The following is a 15587-nucleotide window of genomic DNA, read 5'->3' as shown; positions in this document are numbered from 1 at the left end:
ACTGATCTTTGTTACTTGCTCCCTCTTCCTGCTCAGGCCTAGGCTTGTTCGAATTTGCCTTGCTGGCTCTGGCCATGTTGGCATAGGAAGAGGGGCAGTCCTTAAACAGGTGCCCCTTCTTTCCACACAAATTGCACTGCCTCTCTTCTCTGCAGTGGCTGGTCTCGTGGGGGGCGCCGCAGTTCCTGCACTTGACTACAGTACACGCGGCCGCCAGGTGTCCCTAATTCCCCACATTTCCTGCAGATATTTTTTTTGGCATCCCATTATAGAATACCAGCCCTCTGTTGGGCCTTAACACTATGGAGTTTGGAATGTGGCGGACGCCTCCAATGCCCGATGGATCAACATTAAGGCGTACCAGCCACTTTCTGGCTCCTGTCCAAACCCCATCTTCGTCTGTAATTTTCCTCCCTTCTGATGACACCCTCCCATAGCGGTTAAGCCATGTTGTAATATCATAGTCGCTAACAGCCCTCATTGAAAAATTGGACAGTAACAACTTTCATTTCTCTGTCTGTCAGAGCATCCACACAAAATTCTTTTGTATGGAGCGAGATATTTATTCTCCCCCCAAAAGGACCACATTTCTTGTAACTTTTGGGGGTTCCTAAAACTGACCTCAAACACTTCCTTAAGCCCTGGCAATTTCACCAAACAATTCAAGTCAGAAGGGGAAAAACCCATACCCCTCTGAAGAATGGTCCGGCTGAACTCCAGTCTCGTCAGTCCTGGTTCCGTTTCCTCTTGCTGGGTCCTTGTGAAGCGCACCCGCATTGTGCCTCCTGGTCTCCTGGGTTGGCCGGAACGCCATCCTTCAGCTGGCTCCTCCGATTGGGGTGGGAGAAGCCTCTGGACGTCCGGGTTGTCTCTCTCTACGAAAAAGAGACAACGTAAGCAGCAAATCTGGGCAGTTGAAGGAACTATTACTTTAGTCCCTGAGGAGATGGTCGCCTCGCAAGAGGACCCCCTCCCCAGGTGAACGGTGTCCTTCCCTGGCGGAGTAGGGGGCGCTGCTTGGCACCGAGACCACGTAGGAAGAATCGTGGCTGTGACGCCTCCTCGGGGTCCGGGGCCGCCCTCTGCTCCTCCCAGATGGCGCCCTCTGCTGGGCGCCTGCTGCTCTCTCGGTCTGGATCTCGATTGCAATCAAGGGCTGGGGATGAGGTCGTCTAGGTCATCAAAGGGTCCTCAAAGGTCGTCTGGATGGTAGGTCCTCCTTCTCTCTAACTCCAGGAACGTCTGGAAAAGCCTGAAAAAGAAAAAAACTGGAACCGCCTGAAAAAGAAAAAACTGCTCTCAACAGTCAACAAAATCTTGAAAGACCCTCGGCCTGGATTGGGCAAGCCAAAACCAGACTGAGCATTAGTCTTCCAAAAAGTTGCCGAGCTGAAGAAAGCCAGTCAAAAATAAAAAAAAATTCTGTTCCTCCTCACCCGAACAAACCTCTCACAGACCCTCGGAGGGAGCGGGCAATGCCACTACCCTCTAAGCCTTAGTCTTAGAAAGATTTATTCGAACTGAAGAGAAGCCAGAGTGTGGTATCAGATATTAAACTGATAAGAACAGATACTACACTTGATCTTAGCCAAAAGGCCGAGAAGCGATGGCGACTTGGCCCTTGCCCGGGGCCCCCCAGCCCGGACGGCACAGGGGGATTCAAAGGTGGGTGCAAAATTCCAAGCACAAGCAGACCCCCAAAAAACGGGCTGCTGCTTCCAGAGGGGAAATGTGCAATTTAAGCAGGAGAAAACAAAACAAAGCAAAAACACACACATAACACCAAAAACAAACATAAACTGGCGGAGTGCGTCTTACAAATAGTCATGCCAAGCTGCTATGCTGTGCAAGGTGCCTTGGGTAACTACAACTGTGCCTCGCTGGCTGGCTGGCTTGCTAAGAAGGTCCTGGCATAGGGACATGTTCCACCACACTTGTCTGGTTAGCTGCATGCTCCCAGGAAACAACCTGCTGCTGTCTACATCATCACCACATGTGAATAAAAGAAAGAAAGACAGCAAGAAAGAAAGAGAGAAAGAAAGAGAGAAAGAGAGAAAGAAAGAGAGAAAGAAAGAAAGAGAGAAAGAAAAAAAAAGAAGTAAAACGGCGGGGAAAACTTGCATCAACACTGGCACTCTCCCTCCAGCAGGGGTAGACAAAATGCTCACAGGAGAGATCCAGATCTGACTTTGACCAACGTTAGAGAAAGGTGTGCACCGTTCCCGTAGGTACTGCAATACCGGGCCGATGCGTGGAGTGGACGGAGCAAGCCCTGTTCCATCTCCCGATTCCAAAATTCAATTTAATATATGGTCCCCTGATAGGGGACGTATCAGATATTAATACTCTTTTATTGAGATTTTACATTTTTTACATTTACACCCATTCGTTTTTTCATTCATTTTACATTTCTTTTAAAGATGACATTCATGCATACAGACATACATTTGTTTTAAAAGCATTTAAAATACATTTAAAAACACCAAGACAATTGTGCTTTGTACATGGTTTAAAACAGACACAGATTAAAATCAACATGAAAAAAACCTGTGCTGTTTTAAAAGTGACTGGAAAAAAAGAACCATCTATAAAAAACCAGTGCTTGTGAGGGCCGGGGAGTGCTCTCTAAAAAGTGAACATAAACCTAGATCTAAAACAGGGACAGGGGAAAAGGGACAGTGTATAAACAGTGAGTTAAAATTCTAAAATTTTAAAACACTTAAAATGTAACTTTTAATAGTTTACATTAAAAATCTTAAAGATACATAAAACAAAACAAAACAAAATCAAATAAAACATTCAATTAAATCAAAGGTCCATAAAACTGAAACAAAAAGACTACATAAAACCAGGGCACCGTTAAAAAGGGCGGAATGCTGGCATGACAAAATAAATAAAAGGCTTAGCGGTGCCCCGTAGTCCCGCCTCCTAGAGCTAGCGGTTCCAGTTTTTTCCTTTATTCCATCTTCACGTCCTGAAGTCCGGCGATCCTCCACTCGCGCAGGCCTTGTCCTTCCCGAGGGTCCGGATGTCCAGAATTACAAAGTCCTTGATAAGAGTTTGTGCCCTTCTGGTCGTGGTGATAGTGTCTAGCTCCTGCTTGTGATAGACACAGACGTTACGGCCTTCCCACAGGATCTGCTTGACAACATTGATGACACGCCAAACGCACTTAGCTGTGCTGGTAGTGATTCCTCCCGCAGGCCCATAGAGCACAGTCTCAGCGGTCATCTTGGCCGTGTCAGCAAACCTGTTTAGGAAGACAGAGACAGACAGCCAAACACTGCCAGCCACATCACACTCCCAGAAGATATGGGCTGGTGTTTCTCTCTTGCGGCACTTTGCATAGGGGCATGTTTCTACTTGGGCTAGTCCCCTCCTGAACATGAACGCTCGAGTGGGGAGTGCACTGTGGACGGTGTTCCATGCTATATCCTTCTGGACATTACTGAGGCAGCTGTGAGACACATTCTCCCAGATTTTTTGGCTTTGGGTGAGGGAGAAAGTAGCTACTTTTTCAATTTCCTGGGAACCGGCAAGATATTTAGTTACAGCCTTGTATTCCCAGGAGGCCAATTTTGCTTTATCTAAGCCCAATTTATATATAGTGTCCCTTAAGGTTCTATAATACAATGGGGGGTCCCAGGAGTACGGCACGGTGTTATCAATAGTGCAGAGGCCCAAGGCCCTGAGACAGGTGGCAAAATAGAAACGATTCATGTAACATACCTTCCTGTCCAGGGCCTGGATGTTCTTGATAGTTTGCGTGAGCCCCTGCACTCGGGTGAGCTGCACAACGTCCGGGACCCCCTTACCTCCCTTCTTGTCGGCTTTACTCAGAGTGGCTCGTTTTACCCTCTCCATCTTGCTGCCCCAGATAAAGCGGTGGATAATGCGGTCCACCACTTTTTTGGTGGTCCTGTCTGGGGGAAAGATTTTTCCTACATAAGAGAGGATGGGGAACAGTATAGACTTGGTTATTAATACTCTACCCGTCATTGTTAAGGATCTTGTGCTCCATCCGCCAATCTTTTTATGGACCTGGTTAATGGCCGCCGTCCAGCTCTGGGCCCCCGAGCTATTGTTCTCGAAAATGAGGCCCAGAATCTTGATTTTGTCCTTTTTGACAGGGTACATGTCCGACAGTTCCCTATCTACCTGCCAATTTTTAGACACGTAGACTTCGCTCTTGGACTTATTAATCACTGCCCCGGTCGCCGTGCAGTACTTCTCAAGGATATTACTAATCCGAGGTACCGACGATGTGTTGGTGCAAATGAGTGACACATCGTCCATATATGCTGTTGTTTTGACCTGGACCCCGTTGGATCCAGGCAGCTGGAAACCAGTTATATTGGTATCCCTACGAATTGCCTGCAGGAGGGGTTCAATGCACACGACATATAGCAGTGGGGATAGTGGGCAACCCTGTCTGACCCCTGACTGGATAGATATTTTACCAGTCAGGTGCCTGTTCACCAAGACTCGGGTACTAATGTTTGTATATATGGTTTTAACCCACTCCCTAAGTCCAGGAGCGAATTTCATCTGGTCCATCACTTTGTACATATATTCATGGCTTACCCTATCGAACGCCTTCTCCTGGTCAAGGTTGAACAGGCAGAGGGGATGGTTCCGTTCTCTAGAATAAGCCAGAATGTCCCTTGTTAACATTAAAATACCCGTGATGGACCTCCCTGGGACGCCACAAGCCTGGTCGGGGCCAATGACCAAAGGGAGGTGTACTTGTAGCCGGAGCATCAGAGCTTTGGCTAGTATCTTGTAATCCACGCAAAGGAGGCTGATTGGGCGCCAATTCCGTAGATCTTTAACTTCCCCTTTCTTATGAAGGAGAGTAATTACACTCTCCCGCATAGAAGGGCCCAACCGCTTCTCCCTGTAGACCGCTCTGTAGACCTCCGCTAAATGGACTTTTAGCGTGTCCCAAAAAAGATGGTAATACTCACCCGGGATGCCATCTGGACCTGGCGTCTTACCGGTGTTCATGGTCTTAACCGCCTGGGTGAGCTCCTCCAGCGTGAGTTCTGGGTCCTTCTCCTCCTCCTCGTCGTCCCGCACTGAGTCAGGCTCCAACTGGCTCAGGAACCACTCTATCAGGGTGTCATCTGTAGCTTTGATGTTATACAGGTCCCTCTACCACTTTTTTCACTCCCTCACTATCCTCTACTATCCTCCCCCTGCTGTCGAGCATGGAGGACATCAAGTGCCGCTTCTCCCTCGTTTTCTGGAAGAAGAAGCGAGTACACTTTTCGTCTTCCTCCATTTTTTGCACTTTTGCATTGTGCATGACCTTTCGTTGTTCCTCCCTACAAAGCACTGAAAGATCTAGCTTGGTCTGGGCTATCTCGTCGCTTACAGGGAACCCCGAAGCTGAAGCAGGCTCAGACGCTGGAGGGCAGCATTCAGTATTTATATTTGGCTCTCCTTTCTTTTGCTTTCCTCTTGCCTGCTGCTATGAAATAACCCTTAGTTCTCATTTTGACCATCTCCCACCACTCTATAGGGGAGTTGAATAGGTCACGCAAAGTGGTCCACTCAACAAGCCTGCTCTTATAGGCTGCAGCTATGGAGGGGTCATCGAGTAAGGAGGTGTTTAATTTCCAGACCCCTGACCCCATCTGGGAGGTCTGAGGGACCTGCAATGTTACCTGCAGGAGCCTATGGTCAGAAGAAGAAGACGGCCTGGGTGTCTACTGCCGTCTTCGTAAGGGAGCTGGTATGCAGGACGAGATCTATACGGGAGAAGGAGGTCCCAGATGAGCTCACCCAGGTAAAGGGAGGCACCAGGTCCTTACCTGCATCACACAGGGAGAAATCAGATATTACGGAGGACAAAACTCTACTAGAGCGGTCGTTGCGTGGCCTGCTCCGGTCTACGTCCCTCAGAGCACAATTGAAGTCACCTGACACGATGACGGGTACGTTCCCCAGCAGGAGTGGACGCAGCTGTGGAAAAAATTGAACTCTTTCGTTTTGGTTAGTGGGTGCGTAGACATTGACCAGTCTGAGGGGAGTGTTGTTGTATGTCACATCCACGCTCAGAATTCTACCAGGTTCTACCTCCCTGCTGCTGCGGGAGGTAATAAAAGGGTTTTTTAAACAGGATACCTACTCCGTCGGCTCTGGCTATGTTGGAGCCCGACCAGAAGGAGTCCCCCAGGGTCCAACTCTCCTTCAGGTCCCTATAATCATGGCTCGACGAAATACCACACTCCTGCAGAAAGATGAGATCTGCTTTCAAGTTAGCTAGATAGTTTAGTACATCAAATCTTTTTTGTGTCTCCCTGATGCTCCTGACATTAACAGACACACATATCAGGGCCATCAGGGTAGCTAACAAGAAAAGGAGTCGCTGCGTCCACCCCATAGCGACTATGATTGGGAGGTCGGGACACTCTTCCTACTCTTAGCTCTACGCTTGCTTCGAGGGGGCTTGGGCTTATTTGCAACTCCCATCACCCCTGAGAAGGTACTCACTGCTGCCTCGTCCAAGAAGGCACCATCTTTATATGCACAGTACGTGGAGTTGTTTGGGCTATTCAACTCCCCACAAGGTAAGTCTGGTGGAACTTGCTCAGGGCCCCTCGGAACGTGTGGGTCAGCTTTGTCCTGGGGGGGGTTATGACAGACAGCATTCTTTGGCTGTTACCGTCTGCTGAATTGGAGCTGTTAGCAGACTTCTGGCTTACCGCGTCCAGGGGGTATTCCCATGTCCTCCAGTGCTGTATCTAGGAGGACCTCTAGGGGGCCCCTGGTTTTGCCCATTACAAGGGAGGGGGTCAAGGATGCTTTGAAGGGAGGCCCTTCGCTTGAAGAGGGTCATTGCTACCGAGGTACTGCTGGTCAGGGAAGGTGTTGACCCCGACCTCTCCCTCGGTGCATTAGTGAACACCTCTTCTGCGAGGTGTGCTAGGGTTTGTGCCAACGACTGGGAAGGCTGGCTGGGGATGCCCTGGCTGGCTGCTACCTGCCCACTAGACGGCAGTGTAGCCGTCCCACTCGCCTCCGTCTCTGCCTGCGAGGGCAAGACTGGGGACTTTGTGTGGACATTATCTGGTTTTGGATCTATGGGGGCCACCTGCAACTTGCTGTCTTTGATCTTGATCTTCTTTCTTTTCCCCCCATCGTCTCTACCCTTTCTTTTCCCCACCCTCTGCTGGTTCTTCATTCCCTTCCCCTCCTTTTCACTCTCACTTTCACTGTCGCTTTCGCTTTCCTCCCCCACGGACTCAATCCTTATGGCGTCATAACGAGAGCGAGGGGGAGTGCTGGCGCTGAGAGGGCCCTACTCAGGGGGGGGGCGCTGCTGGGTCCGGGCTCCCTCCCTGCCTCGTGTTCTGTATCAGAGGAGCTACTGGAGGAGCTAGTGGAGTAGCTGTTGTACTCTCTCTCTGGGCTGGGGGAAGGGGTCCTCGTAAAACGGGACATGTCTCGGGGGCGGGGGGGGTGAGGGGGGGTGCTGGTGATGATGGTGGTGCTGGAGTCTGGGTTTTGGATACTGTTGGTGGTGATGTGGACTGATCTTTGTTATTTGTTCCCTCTTCCTGCTCAGGCCTAGGCTTGTTCGTATTTGCCTTGCTGGCTCTGGCCATGTTGGCATAGGAAGAGGGGCAGTCCTTAAACAGGTGCCCCTTCTTTCCACACAAATTGCACTGCCTCTCTTCTCTGCAGTGGCTGGTCTCGTGGGGGGCGCCGCAGTTCCTGCACTTGACTACAGTACATGCGGCCGCCAGGTGTCCCTAATTCCCCACATTTCCTGCAGAGTTTTGGCATCCCATTATAGAATACCAGCCCTCTGTTGGGCCCTAACACTATGGAGTTTGGAATGTGGCGGACGCCTCCAATGCCCGATGGATCAACATTAAGGCGTACCAGCCACTTTCTGGCTCCTGTCCAAACCCCATCTTCATCTGTAATTTTCCTCCCTTCTGATGACACCCTCCCATAGCGGTTAAGCCATGTTGTAATATCATAGTCGCTAACAGCCTCATTGAAAAATTGGACAGTAACAACTTTCATTTCTCTGTCTGTCAGTGCATCCACACAAAATTCTTTGTATGGAGCGAGATATTTATTCTCCCCCAAAAGGACCACATTTCTTGTAACTTTTGGGGGTTCCTAAAACTGACCTCAAACACTTCCTTAAGCCCTGGCAATTTCACCAAACAATTCAAGTCAGAAGGGGAAAAACCCATACCCCTCTGAAGAATGGTCCGGCTGAACTCCAGTCTCGTCAGTCCTGGTTCCGTTTCATCTTGCTTGTTTCTTGTGAAGCGCACCGCATTGTGCCTCCTGGTTTCCTGGGTTGGCCGGAACGCCATCCTTCAGCTGGCTCCTCCGATTGGGGTGGGAGAAGCCTCTGGACGTCCGGGTTGTCTCTCTCTACGGAAAAGAGACAACGTAAGCAGCAAATCTGGGCAGTTGAAGGAACTATTACTTTAGTCCCTGAGGAGATGGTCGCCTCGCAAGAGGGACCCCCTCCCCAGGTGAACGGTGTCCTTCCCTGGCGGAGTAGGGGGTGCTGCTTGGCACCGAGACCACGTAGGAAGAATCGTGGCTGTGATGCCTCCTCGGGGTCCGGGGCCGCCCTCTGCTCCTCCCAGATGGTGCCCTCTGCTGGGCGCCTGCTGCTCTCTCGGTCTGGATCTCGATTACAATCAAGGGCTGGGGATGAGGTCGTCTAGGTCATCAAAGGGTCCTCAAAGGTCGTCTGGATGGTAGGTCCTCCTTCTCTCTAACTCCAGGAACGTCTGGAAAAGCCGGAACCGCCTGAAAAAGAAAAAAACGGGAACCGCCTGAAAAAGAAAAAACTGCTCTCAACAGTCAACAAAATCTTGAAAGACCCTCGGCCTGGATTGGGCAAGCCAAAACCAGACTGAGCATTAGTCTTCCAAAAAGTTGCCGAGCTGAAGAAAGCCAGTCAAAAATAAAAAAAATTCTGTTCCTCCTCACCCGAACAAACCTCTCACAGACCCTCGGAGGGAGCGGGCAATGCCACTACCCTCTAAGCCTTAGTCTTAGAAAGATTTATTCGAACTGAAGAGAAGCCAGAGTATATGGCTGGCTAAGAAGGACCTGGCATAGGGACATGTTCCACCACACTTGTCTGGTTAGCTGCATGCTCCCAGGAAACAAACTGCTGCTGTCTACATCATCACCACATGTGAATAAAAGAAAGAAAGACAGCAAGAAAGAAAGAGAGAAAGAAAGAGAAAGAAAGAAAGAGAGAAAGAAAAAAAAAAAGAAGTAAAACGTTGGGAAAACTTGCATCAACACTGGCACTCTCCCTCCAGCAGGGGTAGACAAAATGCTCACAGGAGAGATCCAGATCTGACTTTGACCAACGTTAGAGAAAGGTGTGCACCGTTCCCAGAGGTACTGCAATACCAGGCCGATGCGTGGAGTGGACGGAGCAAGCCCCTGTTCCATCTCCCGATTCCAAAAATCAATTTAATATATGGTCCCCTGATAGGGGACGTATCAGATATTAAACTGATAAGAACAGATACTACACTTGATCTTAGCCAAAAGGCCGAGAAGCGATGGCGACTTGGCCCTTGCCCGGGGCCCCCCAGCCCGGACGGCACAGGGGGATTCAAAGGTGGGTGCAAAATTCCAAGCACAAGCAGACCCCCAAAAAACGGGCTGCTGCTTCCAGAGGGGAAATGTGCAATTTAAGCAGGAGAAAACAAAACAAAGCAAAAACACACACATAACACCAAAAACAAAACATAAACTGGCGGAGTGCGTCTTACAAATAGTCATGCCAAGCTGCTATGCTGTGCAAGGTGCCTTGGGTAACTACAACTGTGCCTCGCTGGCTGGCTGGCTTGCTAAGAAGGTCCTGGCATAGGGACATGTTCCACCACACTTGTCTGGTTAGCTGCATGCTCCCAGGAAACAACCTGCTGCTGTCTACATCATCACCACATGTGAATAAAAGAAAGAAAGACAGCAAGAAAGAAAGAGAGAAAGAAAGAGAGAAAGAGAGAAAGAAAGAGAGAAAGAAAGAAAGAAAGAAAGAGAGAAAGAAAGAAGTAAAACGGCGGGAAAACTTGCATCAACACTGGCACTCTCCCTCCAGCAGGGGTAGACAAAATGCTCACAGGAGAGATCCAGATCTGACTTTGACCAACGTTAGAGAAAGGTGTGCACCGTTCCCGGAGGTACTGCAATACCGGGCCGATGCGTGGAGTGGACGGAGCAAGCCCCTGTTCCATCTCCCGATTCCAAAAATCAATTTAATATATGGTCCCCTGATAGGGGACGTATCAGATATTAATACTCTTTTATTGAGATTTTACATTTTTTACATTTACACCCATTCGTTTTTTTTCATTCATTTTACATTTCTTTTAAAGATGACATTCATGCATACAGACATACATTTTGTTTTAAAAGCATTTAAAACACATTTAAAAACACCAAGACAATTGTGCTTTGTACATGGTTAAAACAGACACAGATTAAAATCAAACATGAAAAAAACCTGTGCTGTTTTAAAAGTGACTGGAAAAAAAAGAACCATCTATAAAAAACCAGTGCTTGTGAGGGCCGGGGAGTGCTCTCTAAAAAGGTTCAAAAGTGAACATAAAACTATATTACTAAAACAGGGACAGGGGAAAAGGGACAGTGTGTGAAACAGTGAGTTAAAATTCTAAAATTTTAAAACACTTAAAATGTAACTTTTAATAGTTAACATTAAAAATCTTTTAGATACATAAAACAAAACAAAACAAAATCAAATAAAACATTCAAAATAAATCAAATCAAAATCCATAAAACTGAAACAAAAAGACTACATAAAACCAGGGCACCGTTCAAAAACGGTCATGCCAGCTAAAAAGGGTGGAATGCTGGCATGACAAAATAAATAAAAGGCTTAGCGGTGCCCCGTAGTCCCGCTCCTAGGAGCTAGCGGTTCCAGTTTTTTCCCTTATTCCATCTTCACGTCCTGAAGTCCGGCGATCCTCCACTCCGCGCAGGCCTTGTCCTTCCCGAGGGTCCGGATGTCCAGAATTACAAAGTCCTTGATAAGAGTTTGTGCCCTTCTGGTCGTGGTGATAGTGTCTAGCTCCTGCTTGTGATAGACACAGACGTTACGGCCTTCCCACAGGATCTACTTGACAACATTGATGACACGCCAAACGCACTTAGCTGTGCTGGTATCGATTCCTCCCGCAGGCCCATAGAGCACAGTCTCAGCGGTCATCTTGGCCGTGTCAGCAAACCTGTTTAGGAAGACAGAGACAGAGAGCCAGACACTGCCAGCCACATCACACTCCCAGAAGATATGGGCTGGTGTTTCTCTCTTGCGGCACTTTGCATAGGGGCATGTTTCTACTTGGGCTAGTCCCCTCCTGAACATGAACGCTCGAGTGGGGAGTGCACTGTGGACGGTGTTCCATGCTATATCCTTCTGGACATTACTGAGGCAGCTGTGAGACACATTCTCCCAGATTTTTTGGCTTTGGGTGAGGGAGAAAGTAGCTACTTTTTCAATTTCCTGGGAACCGGCAAGATATTTAGTTACAGCCTTGTATTCCCAGGAGGCCAATTTTGCTTTATCTAAGCCCAATTTATATATAGTGTCCCTTAAGGTTCTATAATACAATGGGGGGTCCCAGGAGTACGGCACGGTGTTATCAATAGTGCAGAGGCCCAAGGCCCTGAGACAGGTGGCAAAATAGAAACGATTCATGTAACATACCTTCCTGTCCAGGGCCTGGATGTTCTTGATAGTTTGCGTGAGCCCCTGCACTCGGGTGAGCTGCACAACGTCCGGGACCCCCTTACCTCCCTTCTTGTCGGCTTTACTCAGGGTGGCTCGCTTTACCCTCTCCATCTTGCTGCCCCAGATAAAGCGGTGGATAATGCGGTCCACCACTTTTTTGGTGGTCCTGTCTGGGGGAAAGATTTTTCCTACATAAGAGAGGATGGGGAACAGTATAGACTTGGTTATTAATACTCTACCCGTCATTGTTAAGGATCTTGTGCTCCATCCGCCAATCTTTTTACGGACCTGGTTAATGGCCGCCGTCCAGCTCTGGGCCCCCGAGCTATTGTTCTCGAAAATGAGGCCCAGAATCTTGATTTTGTCCTTTTTGACAGGGTACATGTCCGACAGTTCCCTATCTACCTGCCAATTTTTAGACACGTAGACTTCGCTCTTGGACTTATTAATCACTGCCCCGGTCGCCGTGCAGTACTTCTCAAGGATATTACTAATCCGAGGTACCGACGATGTGTTGGTGCAAATGAGTGACACATCGTCCATATATGCTGTTGTTTTGACCTGGACCCCGTTGGATCCAGGCAGCTGGAAACCAGTTATATTGGTATCCCTACGAATTGCCTGCAGGAGGGGTTCAATGCACACGACATATAGCAGTGGGGATAGTGGGCAACCCTGTCTGACCCCTGACTGGATAGATATTTTACCAGTCAGGTGCCTGTTCACCAAGACTCGGGTACTAATGTTTGTATAGATGGTTTTAACCCACTCCCTAAGTCCAGGAGCGAATTTCATCTGGTCCATCACTTTGTACATATATTCATGGCTTACCCTATCGAACGCCTTCTCCTGGTCAAGGTTGAACAGGCAGAGGGGATGGTTCCGTTCTCTAGAATAAGCCAGAATGTCCCTTGTTAACATTAAAATATCCGTGATGGACCTCCCTGGGACGCCACAAGCCTGGTCGGGGCCAATGACCAAAGGGAGGTGTACTTGTAGCCGGAGCATCAGAGCTTTGGCTAGTATCTTGTAATCCACGCAAAGGAGGCTGATTGGGCGCCAATTCCGTAGATCTTTAACTTACCCTTTCTTATGAAGGAGAGTAATTACACTCTCCCGCATAGAAGGGCCCAACCGCTTCTCCCTGTAGACCGCTCTGTAGACCTCCGCTAAATGGACTTTTAGTGTGTCCCAAAAAAGATGATAATACTCACCCGGGATGCCATCTGGACCTGGCGTCTTACCGGTGTTCATGGTCTTAACCGCCTGGGTGAGCTCCTCCAGCGTGAGTTCTGGGTCCTTCTCCTCCTCCTCGTCGTCCCGCACTGAGTCAGGCTCCAACTGGCTCAGGAACCACTCTATCAGGGTGTCATCTGTAGCTTTGATGTTATACAGGTCCCTATAGAAGTTCTCTACCACTTTTTTCACTCCCTCACTATCCTCTACTATCCTCCCCCTGCTGTCGAGCATGGAGGACATCAAGTGCCGCTTCTCCCTCGTTTTCTGGAAGAAGAAGCGAGTACACTTTTCGTCTTCCTCCATTTTTTGCACTTTTGCATTGTGCATGACCTTTCGTTGTTCCTCCCTACAAAGCACTGAAAGATCTAGCTTGGTCTGGGCTATCTCGTCGCTTACAGGGAACCCCCGAAGCTGAAGCAGGCTCAGACGCTGGAGGGCAGCATTCAGGTGTTTATATTTGGCCCTCCTTTCTTTTGCTTTCCTCTTGCCTGCTGCTATGAAATAACCCTTAGTTCTCATTTTGACCATCTCCCACCACTCTATAGGGGAGTTGAATAGGTCACGCAAAGTGGTCCACTCAACAAGCCTGCTCTTATAGGCTGCAGCTATGGAGGGGTCATCGAGTAAGGAGGTGTTTAATTTCCAAACCCCTGACCCCATCTGGGAGGTCTGAGGGACCTGCAATGTTACCTGCAGGAGCCTATGGTCAGAGAAGAAGACGGCCTGGGTGTCTACTTCCGTCTTCGTAAGGGAGCTGGTATGCAGGACGAGATCTATACGGGAGAAGGAGGTCCCAGATGAGCTCACCCAGGTAAAGGGAGGCACCAGGTCCTTACCTGCATCACACAGGGAGAAATCAGATATTACGGAGGACAAGACTCTACTAGAGCGGTCGTTGCGTGGCCTGCTCCGGTCTACGTCCCTCAGAGCACAATTGAAGTCACCTGACACGATGACGGGTACGTTCCCCAGCAGGAGTGGACGCAGCTGTGGAAAAAATTGAACTCTTTCGTTTTGGTTAGTGGGTGCGTAGACATTGACCAGTCTGAGGGGAGTGTTGTTGTATGTCACATCCACGCTCAGAATTCTACCAGGTTCTACCTCCCTGCTGCTGCGGGAGGTAATAAATGGGTTTTTAAACAGGATACCTACTCCGTCGGCTCTGGCTATGTTGGAGCCCGACCAGAAGGAGTCCCCCAGGGTCCAACTCTCCTTCAGGTCCCTATAATCAGGGCTCGACGAAATACCACACTCCTGCAGAAAGATGAGATCTGCTTTCAAGTTAGCTAGATAGTTTAGTACATCAAATCTTTTTTGTGTCTCCCTGATGCTCCTGACATTAACAGACACACATATCAGGGCCATCAGGGTAGCTAACAAGAAAAGGAGTCGCTGCGTCCACCCCATAGCGACTATGATTGGGAGGTCGGGACACTTTTCCTACTCTTAGCTCTACGCTTGCTTCGAGGGGGCTTGGGCTTATTTGCAACTCCCATCACCCCTGAGAAGGTACTCACTGCTGCCTCGTCCAAGAAGGCACCGTCTTTATATGCACAGTACGTGGAGTTGTTGGGGCTATTCAACTCCCCACAAGGTAAGTCTGGTGGAACTTGCTCAGGGCCCCTCGGAACGTGTGGGTCAGCTTTGTCCTGGGGGGGGGGTTATGACAGACAGCATTCTTTGGCTGTTACCGTCTGTTGAATTGGAGCTGTTAGCAGACTTCTGGCTTACCGCGTCCAGGGGTATTCCCATGTCCTCCAGTGCTGTATCTAGGAGGACCTCTAGGGGGCCCCTGGTTTTGCCCATACAAGGGAGGGGGTCAAGGATGCTTTGAAGGGAGGCCCTTCGCTTGAAGAGGGTCATTGCTACCGAGGTACTGCTGGTCAGGGAAGGTGTTGACCCCGACCTCTCCCTCGGTGCATTAGTGAACACCTCTTCTGCGAGGTGTGCTAGGGTTTGTGCCAACGACTGGGAAGGCTTCTGGGGATGCCCTGGCTGGCTGCTACCTGCCCACTAGGCGGCAGTGTAGCCGTCCCACTCGCCTCCGTCTCTGCCTGCGAGGGCAAGACTGGGGACTTTGTGTGGACATTATCTGGTTTTGGATCTATGGGGGCCACCTGCAACTTGCTGTCTTTGATCTTGGTCTTCTTTCTTTTCCCCCCCTCGTCTCTACCCTTTCTTTTCCCCACCCTCTGCTGGTTCTTCACTCCCTTCCCCTCCTTCTCACTCTCACTTTCACTGTCGCTTTCGCTTTCCTCACCCACGGACTCAATCCTTATGGCGTCATAACGAGAGCCGAGGGGGAGTGCTGGCGCTGAGAGGGCCCTACTCAGGGGGGGGCCGCTGCTGGGTCCGGGCTCCCTCCCTGCCTCGTGTTCTGTATCAGAGGAGCTACTGGAGGAGCTAGTGGAGTAGCTGTTGTACTCTCTCTCTGGGCTGGGGGAAGGGGTCCTCGTAAAACGGGACATGTCTCGGGGGCGGGGGGGTGAGGGGGGTGCTGGTGATGATGGTGGTGCTGGAGTCTGGGTTTTGGATACTGTTGGTGGTGATGTGGACTGATCTTTGTTACTTGCTCCCTCTTCCTGCTCAGGCC

General features: G+C 49.5%; 1 non-coding gene and 3 pseudogenes across 1 annotated transcript; all 4 read right to left on the bottom strand.

Annotated features, from left to right (window-relative positions):
- Positions 1–1463: 1463 nt before the first annotated feature.
- Positions 1464–1608, bottom strand: LOC131734991 (U2 spliceosomal RNA; annotated as a pseudogene).
- A 598-nt stretch (positions 1609–2206) lies between these two features.
- On the bottom strand, positions 2207–2360 carry LOC131734994 (U2 spliceosomal RNA; annotated as a pseudogene).
- A 7014-nt stretch (positions 2361–9374) lies between these two features.
- On the bottom strand, positions 9375–9565 carry LOC131734997 (U2 spliceosomal RNA). The gene has a single exon (XR_009327224.1). It is a non-coding gene; the product is annotated as a U2 spliceosomal RNA (small nuclear RNA).
- A 600-nt stretch (positions 9566–10165) lies between these two features.
- On the bottom strand, positions 10166–10320 carry LOC131734992 (U2 spliceosomal RNA; annotated as a pseudogene).
- Between the last annotated feature and the right edge of the window lie 5267 nt (positions 10321–15587).

This window comes from Acipenser ruthenus, unplaced genomic scaffold (genome assembly GCF_902713425.1).
Source record: "Acipenser ruthenus unplaced genomic scaffold, fAciRut3.2 maternal haplotype, whole genome shotgun sequence".
Lineage (NCBI taxonomy): Eukaryota > Metazoa > Chordata > Actinopteri > Acipenseriformes > Acipenseridae > Acipenser > Acipenser ruthenus.
The sequence above is the reverse complement of the archived record's forward strand: the minus strand, read 5'-3'. Positions and strand labels throughout refer to the sequence as shown.